Raw genomic sequence first — 10,000 nt, 5'->3', positions numbered from 1 at the left:
CACGAAAAGCCGTAAATAGTGGCATCAATCCAGGGACAACAGTTATTTGAAGTTCATTATGATATGATATGAACTACAAAACTGACAGACAAGAATCGAAACCGCGTACTAGATTTAAGTTTATTTATTCGAATAATCCAAAAAATAAAGCACTTTTGGAAGCACTGCACTAGCATGGCCGCAGATCAAAGACTGAAGGATAAAAATAAAATATAGATATTAGAAAGACACGACAGTTTTTTTTGTAATCTTCTAGCAAGATCAGCAGTCACGTAGGCGTTTTCCCAGTGGCTCACTATTCGATGTTGATAGCCATTGAAATTTAAAAAAAGAGCAATTACTGTTCTTCAAATCTACAACAGTTTTCCCAAACCATATCGAATTAACAACAACCACGAATAGGCACGTATTATGTTATCTGTATTATTATTATTATTATTATTATTATTATTATATTATTATATTATTATTATTATTATTATTATTATTATTATCATTATTTATATGCTATCGCATTGTCGTATTAACGCACGTTATTTTCTTGCTTATCATGTACATTATTAAATGTAATGCTATTACAACTGTGGCTTCCATGAAACTTTCTTTGTGAAAATAAAATGATGGTAAATTGAATCGAATTCATTTTAATTTAATTTTATTTGAATATTTTATTCAAGGTGTTGTTAATTTGCTCATGTGGTTCGTCTTACGTTCGTTGTTTAAATTTTGCATTAGTTGCTTCCTGTATTTGTTATCTGCGTTAAGCTGGAAGATACAATTTGAACTGGTATCATCTACAGAGTTTGTTACACACACACACATGCATAAACATACATGCACACAAATATATGCATATATATATATATATATTATATATATATATATATATATAATATATATATATATATATATATATATGTATATATATATGTATGTCTATCTATCTATCTATCTATCTATCTATCTATCTATCTATCTATCTATCTATGCACACACACATATATACATGTGATGTTGTTGGCAAAACATGTTCTTTGTCTATCTCCTTATCCTCTTGGTGATTTTGGATAAAATTATACTAATGAGTCCTTCGAATTTAACTAAATTCTATATTTTTATGTAGCTGAATATTGCTCTACATTTTAAATTGATGTAATGTTTGTATTGTTCAATTAAATGGAGTCGCATGAAACGATCGTACTGCATTACGATCTTCAGGTTAATGATAATAGTTAAATAAATAAGAAAATATAGTTAAACAATATTTTTTAAGAAATAAATAAATTAATAATTTTTCTTATAAAAACTCTATTATCTAAATTAGAAACTTTAGGATTATTTCATACAACCCGTTTATTATGTTAAATATTTATTTTAAAGGTAAAAAATAGATAGAAATATGTATTTATCTATGAAGATATAATATGGCTTTAAAACACATAAACCCTCGAATATCTGTAACTCATAGTACAATGTTTAATTACCAAATTATTTAACAAAATAATCACTATTCATACTTTTTGATTTAAGTTCACATCTAATAATTATAAAATATTTAAAATTAAGTATCTAAATAAGTATCTCTAATTCATATTTTATATTTTATGTATTTATACAGTGAAATTTGATTTGATACTAAATCGAATGTTTCCCAGTAAGTTTGGAGCTATACTCCCTAATATTATCATATATATATATATATATATATATATATATATATATATATATATATAAAATATTATTAGAGACAAAACCACTATTTTGCAAAACAAACAAGGAAAGACTTAATCAATACATAAAATTTTAATAAATAGTCAAAAAAACCGCCACTACAATTGTTTCTTGTCTTGATCGACAATCTTCAGGTGGACTTCCAATAAGTCAGTTTCAAATTATGAAGTCATAATTATGACTTCATAATTGAAACTGACTTATTGGAAGTCCACCTGAAGATTGTCGATCAAGACAAGAAACAATTGTAGTGGCGGTTTTTTTGACTATTTATTAAAATTTTATGTATTGATTAAGTCTTTCCTTGTTTGTTTTGCAAAATAGTGGTTTTGTCTCTAATAATATTTTATAATATTTTACTATAAAATTGGATTTAATCCTAAATCTGATTTTTTCCCCTGTAAATTTGGATTTATTCCCTAATATTTATTATTATATATATATATATATATATATATATATATATATATATATATATATATATATGCATGTGTGTGTATCATATGCACAGGATGTCCGGCCTAAATTTGACGAATTGTTGTGTCTCTTTTTATGAGGAACAGCTTGATGTGTTGGTGAAGAGTTAATGGCGTTGGAGAGCATAGAGATTAAAGTCCTAGTTGAGTAAATGTTAGCTGGTGTGGAGGACTGGAAGCCATCTGAATATTAGTAAAGAGTTAACTGTATCAGGATAATTTGCACTGGGTATGCAAAATGACGGCATTGTGACTGCTACTCAATGATCTGTTAACTCTAAGAGGCTGTAAGACATGACATAGGCAGCTGCAATGGAGACTACGAAACCATGGCTAGCAGGAAGGGACACACCAGCGTTCTGACTGAGTCTGCACGCCTGAATTTATGCATTTATGCCTGTATCGTTGAATAGAATCTTAAGCTCAATTCAGACGGCCATGTGAAGCTGCTGGAGATTGTGGTCAATTTCTTGCTGGAGAGGGTTCTGCTGGAAGGCCATATGGGTGACACCAGAATTTTCTCATCGTTTCAAAAGATGGACGGAAGTGTACAACGAAGATGGAAATAATGGCGGCAGTTGTGGTCGTTGTGGTGGCAGCAACGACGACGGTGAGGGCCACAACGACTACGAGGACCACAACGACGACGAAATATCAAACCTCCATCGAAACAGCAAGTGAAACATCAATCTCCATCGAACTTAATTGCTCAGGAAGTCTGAAAATCTGTGTGTATTGCTTCTCTTAGCTCTTTTCTTTGATTAAATGATTTTAGAAAATGAATGTTTACTCTCTCGCTCAATATGACAACTAAATATCCCTCTTTAAACTTCGTATTGTCAATGTAAGAGCTAAATATCTCTCATTAAAGTCTGTACAGTCTTTAGAATGGTGGGAACGTCTGTTTTATGTTCTAAATCTGAAATTTGCTGCGTAAGAAAACGATGTCATAATGTGGGTAAGCGCTATAGCTCCGATCTTAATTGTGTAGTTTTGTAGGAGGATATATGTTTTAGCATCGTACTTCGAGAATATATATATATATATATATATATATATATACACTAAAGCTGTAACGAGGACTATATATAAAATACTAAAGTCGTAGCAAGAACAATATTACAAAAGATAAGTAAACTACAAGTAACAATCAAACAACAGCAACAACAACAACCGTAACGAGAATGCCAGCTGCAGTTACAACAATAACAATAGTTAACTGCAAATGCAATAACAATAACAGTTGCCAAAATAAAAGAAACAGCAGCCATGTTAGCAACAACAACGACTACGATAGCAACAATATCATCTGACATCAGAAACGGTTGTTGCAGTAATACCAACAACATTAACAACAATTTTGGAAGTGACGGTGAAGGCAATGATAAGAACAGCAACAACAGCAACAATGAGATGAAAATGGTGACAAGATAAAAACATCAACAATAACACCACCACTACCACCACCATAACCACCACCACCACCACTACCACCACAACCACCACCAGCACCACCACCATCATAATCACCAAAACCACCACCACCACCTCCACCACCATCAACGATAGCAGGAACAACAATGATAGCAACCATGATGACAATGGCGACAAGAAAAACATCAACAATAACACCAGCAACTGGAACAGCACTACTACCATCCCCACCACTACTACCATCCCTACCACCGTTACCAGCACCAGCACCAGCACCACCACCACCAACAACAACAATAATATCAGCAACCCTGATGACAATGACGAAAAGAACATCATCAGCATTATCAACATCAACCACAGCATCATCATCATCATCATCATCAACAACAACAACAACAACAGCATCATCATCATCATCATCAACAATAACAACGGCAACGTGACTGACAAGAACAACACGACAAAAAATAAAACAAACACAAAGACGTGAGCCTAGAAGCAATTGTTGAAGAATTTCTTAGAATGACATCTCTGGTTTGGAAATCATTGTTGCATATTTTCAAGATTTTCCAATTATTTCCTCATTGGTGGGGTTCCATGGCTAGAAAACTCAATTATCATATCCAAACTTGAGGCCCTTTATCCAAAATGTTCTTCGTTTCATACAAATTTGCTCGTATCATATATGACAAACAACCATCCCTTTATGCGTTTCTCACACTATGAAACCTTACTGTTACAACGGTAGATAACGAACATAAACAATAATAGAGCAGCTTCTTTAAATGTATATATTTTATACACATGGTGTTTATAAAACGTTTAAACATCATCTAGTAAACATTTGTAATGCGAAACTGGCAAATTTGGTGTAGGGAAGGAACGAATGGAGCACTGAGTAAAGTGCTTGTTTGCTTGTTTTAAAATTATAGCTAAAAAAAAAAAAATTGGGGGCTGCATTCAGTTACGGCCTTCGGAGTTCAAATCCCACCGCAACTGGCTTCAAGCAGATTGCTTAATGGTATTTCGTCTGTTCCCTCTGTGTTTAGCCCCTTGTGGGTAATAAAGAAATAGGTATTTCGTCTGTCACTACGTTCCGAGTTCAAATTCCACCGAGGTCGACTTTGCCTTTCATCCTTTCGGGGTCGATTAAATAAGAACCAGTTTGCTTTTTTTAAAATTTCAGCTAAAAAAAATATTTTTTTCGGCTGCATTCAGTTACGGCCTTCGGAGTTCAAATCCCACCGCAGCTGGCTTCGAGCAGATTGCTTAATGGTATTTCGTCTGCCGTTACGTTCTCAGTTCAAATTCTGCCGAGGTCGACTTTGCCTTTCATTCTTTCGGGGTCGATTAAATAAGAACCAGTTTGCTTTTTTTTTAAATTTCAGCCAAAAAAAAATATTTTTTTTGGCTGCATTCAGTTACGGCCTTCGGAGTTCAAATCCTACCGCAGCTAGCTTCGAGCAGATTGCTTAATGGTATTTCGTCTGCCGCTACGTTCTCAGTTCAAATTCCGCCGAGGTCGACTTTGCCTTTCATCCTTTCGGGGTCGATTAAATAAGTACCAGTTACGCACTGGAGTCGATATAATCGACTTAATCCGTTTGTCTGTCCTTGTTTGTCCTTTCTGTGTTTAGCCCCTTGTGGGTAGTAAAGAAATAGGTATTTTTTTTAATTCTCTTCGTTCCTCATTTAAATGCATCCGGCGTCAGATATTGATTTTATTATTTTGTTTCTTTTATTTGCTTCAGTCATCAGACGGCGGCCATGCTGGGGCACCGCATTGGAGAAGTTTTAGTCGAATGAATCGATTCCAGTACTATTTTTTCTTTCTTAAGCTTGGTAATTATTTTATCGGCCTCTTTTGCCGAAACGTCAAGTTACGGGGACTTAAACACACCAAATCTGGTTGTAAAGCGGTGGTGGGGGACAGGTTCAAACACAAAATGTCACACATATGTTCGCCAGGGTTCTTTCAGTTGCCATCTAACAAACCCAGTTTTAAGTCTTTGATCTACTCCAGGCTGTAGTAGAAGGCACTTGCCCAAGTCACACAGTGGCACTGAACCAGGAACCATGTGTTTGGGAAGCAAGCTTCTTACAACGCAGCAACATCTGATGATAATAGTAATCCTTTCTAGTATAGGTACAAGGCCTGAAATTTTGTGCACAGTGTGTTTGGCGATTGCATCGACTCCAATGCACAACTGGTACTTATTTCCGCGACTCCAAAAGGATGAAGGGCAAAGTCGACCTCGACGGAATTTGAACTCAGAACATAAAGTCCGACGAAATGCTGCTAAGCATTTTGTCCGGCGTTCTAACGATTCTGCCCTGGCTCAGTTATGGCTGTATGGTTTAGAAGATAGCTTTGCAATCATGTGGTTTGTGGTTCAGCTCTACAGTATGGCACTTTGGGCAAGTGCCTTCTACAATGGCCCCGCATCAAACAAAGCTTTGTGAGTGGATTTGGTAGAAGAATACTGTGTAGAAGCCCGTTGTATATATGTAAGTATATATGCCTTTATGTTTGTTCTGACCACCGATTGTTGGTTAGTTACATCATTGTAGTCTAGCGGTTCGGCAAAAGAGTCCGATGTAATAGATATTAGACTTTAAAAAACTAAGTACTTGTTGGTTGTAAAGGTGGCGATTTGTTCGACTACAGAATGGCTACAGTCCAGTGACTGAAACAGTAAAAAATAAATGAAATCAGAGGCGGTGAATTCGTGGAATTGTTAGCTTTGTGACATCTGTTTTGATTATCAGCGTTCTGAAGGCAAAGGAGGTTGCGATGGTACTGGTGCTAAGTCGTATCAACCTTGCCTTCCACTGGACATAATCGATAGTGCGGAGGACTGAGCCTTACATGCCGGGGCAAATGGTAGTAAAAACAAACAAACAAAAAGCCAACCAAAAATTTTTTTTAAATCATCAGGCCTTGTGTCTTGAAACGGAACTCCTCAGGCACAGAAGCCACAAGTTAGTCATGACCAAAGAGGGCCCAAAAGAGTGACCACAGAAGCCCTTAGTTAGTCATGACAAAAGAGAGCCCGAAAGAGGGACCAGAGAAGTCCCAAGTTAGTCATGACCAAAGCGAGCGCAAAAATACAGTGGGAGTATAAGTGTTAACTAGAAATAATTAATCGGAGAGGTAAAAATGATAAAAAAGATAATCAAATGATATCAATTAATGACTGTATTATTTCGTCATATAGAAGAGACGAATTCAAATATATTTTGCTCTCCTTATAGACTCATCTGAGAAGCATAGATTTCAACGTAATTACAAAAGTTGTGGCGAGTGAAACACTGCAGCACTATATTTTTTGGTGAAGGAAAAAAATAGATACATTGTTTAGAAATTAAGTAACTCAATAATCGGAGGCATAGCCATATGGTTAATGTCGATTTGAAACTACTTCGTAGGTACACATTATTGTGTGTGAGTGTGTATGTGTGTGTGTTTGCGTTTGTTTATGTGTAAGTGTATATGTGTGTGTTTGGGTGTATGTATGTGTGTTTGTGTGTGTCTGTGTCTGTGTATATATATATATGCTTGCACACACATAAATATATGTATATATCAGTTCGGTACATACCACCGTATGTTTATACGTGTATATACTTGTGAATGTATATTTGTCAATTAATGTATACGTGTATATATGTGTATTCCTATGACTGTATATGTCTGTCTCTGTTTTCTCTCTCCCTCTATCTCCCCCCTCTCTCTCTCTCTCTATATATATATATATGCACATAGGTAATCTTAGCTATAGAATCTTATATTTGTTTACATCGTAAACACATTCACACAAACACATGCTCACACGCAAAAACACTATCATTTCGGGGTCATTACGAACTCCTGTCAAAAATAGATCAACCATCATTAGTATATTGTTTCTTTGCCAATACTAATCTTTAGTATTGTTTAGCTAACAACAAAATATAATTACGACGATGATGTACAATAAACAAGGTATTTAACAATAGACAAAACATAATTCTGATGAAACAGATGCTGTGCTCCGGCGACAAATAGCTAGTTCTTATCTAGGTATAAGGCCAGAAAATTTTGAATAGATGAGACTATCAGAACTTAACTGGTGTTTTATCTCACACCACCCAAAACGATTATTTGAATCCATATTTCGAAAAATATTGAGCACAAAAAGCTCATAGTTTGGTGTAAGAAAGACGAGAAGTCTAGCTCTTCATGCAGAACCTTTCATGAAATATTTATGATACATTTCATTTCATCCCTGACGAAGAGTTCTGCCCAAAATGTTGGACTTTTCCTCTCCTCCACCACACCAAAATAACATGTCTACAACATAAAATAGTATTGTCTTCTTTTATTAGCTTGTTTCATGGTGTCGTCTGCTTCTTTCATTTCGTAACATGATACAACGACAACGCGATATAGTATGTCGTCTGTTCAGCATGGCGATTTTACATCATCGTTTTTTCTTCCTCTCCTTTTTTTATTGTCTTTTTTCTTTCTTTCTTTCTTTCCTTCTTTCTTTCTTTCTTTCTTTCTTTCTTGCTTTCTTTCTTGCTTTTTTTCTTTCTTTCTTTCTTTCTTGCTTTTTTCTTTCTTTCTTTCTTGCTTTTTTTCTTTCTTTCTTTCTTTCTTTCTTTCTTTCCTCTCTTCAGCCTCCACTCCCCCTTCCCCCCTCTCATCTATCTATTATCTATCTATCTATCTATCTATCTATTATCGATCTATCTATCTATCTATCTATCTATCTATCTATCTATCTATCTATCCCAACGTCTATTGTATTATGACCCTATCACTCTCTCTGTGGCTGTGTTCCGCGCTACTTCTTAGAATCTCTATCTTTACATCTCTATCTTTTACATTCATATATATATATACATATATATATATATATATATATATATATATATGTATATATTTTATAACATATGTGTTATATTGTTCATATATATATGTATACATATATACATACATATACATATATATATATATATATATATATATATATTATATATATATATATTATATATATATATATCCGTACATACATGGTGCAGTGAGGCAGCTTTATCCATTTGGCCTGATTCGGCGCCATATAAGATATGACGCGTTCACTCGTTCATAAAGAATATCTTTCATCTTTGGCATAATTACGTTATTCTCGTTAAGGTTCCTGTAGCACCGTTACAGTTCACTGTTACTTTCAACGAAAATACTAACAAGACAACGCAAGAGCCTCGATTCGGTCGTATGACCTACTGCAAGTACCAACCAAAATTCTCCCTCAAATCACATCGTACCCTCTTAAAAATAAAAGGCGCTTTGTTTAATACGATCGTAGTTATTCATTATACGGTGGAAAATTGACATACCGTAAATCCTCGAGTATTGCCCGCCCTTGAGTATAATACGCAGGGAATTTTTAGGGAGCTGTAACTCTGAAAAACCTAAACCTTGTGTATAATACGCACCCCTCCTCTAACTTGAGTCAAGGAGGTCTATATAACATCCTTGGTTTGTAAAATGTATATGGTAACGTCCTTTGTTATTATTGTATATATAACATAATGCAAACGTGTAGTTTTTTGTGCATTTTGTTTGCAGAAAATAAAGAAATGACAGTAATAACGTTTAATAAATGTTGCTTACTGCAAGTTATGGATGATTCTTTATGACTTTATTGCCTTCAGGCTTAGCTTAAGGTATTTTCGAACCCGACATCACAAAATGTGTCTGAATAAACATTGCCAGACAGCAAATAGAGACTCGGACATTGCTTAGAAAATAATTTTCATTTTTAACCTCGTGTATAATACGTACTAGGGATTTTGACCTTTAAATTTTGGGAAAAATATGGTTTATACTCGAGGATTTACGGTAGTTGTGAGAGTGGCATTTATTTTGATTTCTTTCAAATCTCGTCAAAGCCAACTTTACCTTTTATTATTTCGGCGACCGGTGATTAAAAGCTTCATTCGAGGTGGATTGATTGGCATGGCCATTGCCTTCTCCAGACAAAAGAAAAAAGAAAAAATACAAGAAAATTATGTTTAAAAAAGAGAAGGTGACTGCATCACATCTAGAGTGTTACTGCATGATCAGACATGACCTGCGATTAAATAGCCACAACAATCGGAATGGAAGCATTATATAAGCCGACGACAGATTCACTTATTTTCTCGGCCTCCTGGAAATAGTTGCCAAATCACCACCAAAATTGATATGAATTTTGTCCGCATGATTTTGTGTAACACACGTTATACTGGCAGTGTAGTTATTAATGGCCAGATATCATTAAAAACTCGAGTATTTTGCTATGCTTGTCGTAATTTTGTTTGCATATTCC

The 10,000-nt window shown here is 34.8% G+C and overlaps 1 long non-coding RNA gene across 1 annotated transcript; it reads right to left on the bottom strand.

Moving 5' to 3' along the window:
• Nucleotides 1–638: 638 nt before the first annotated feature.
• Nucleotides 639–4,920, bottom strand: LOC118766580. Its single transcript, XR_005002520.1, has 2 exons — nucleotides 4,890–4,920; nucleotides 639–765 (listed from the first exon to the last, which is right to left on the bottom strand). It is a non-coding gene; the product is annotated as an uncharacterized LOC118766580 (long non-coding RNA).
• Nucleotides 4,921–10,000: the final 5,080 nt, after the last annotated feature.

The sequence above is a fragment of the Octopus sinensis genome, linkage group LG16, assembly GCF_006345805.1.
Source record: "Octopus sinensis linkage group LG16, ASM634580v1, whole genome shotgun sequence".
NCBI lineage: Eukaryota > Metazoa > Mollusca > Cephalopoda > Octopoda > Octopodidae > Octopus > Octopus sinensis.
This window is presented reverse-complemented; position numbering and strand designations above follow the sequence as displayed.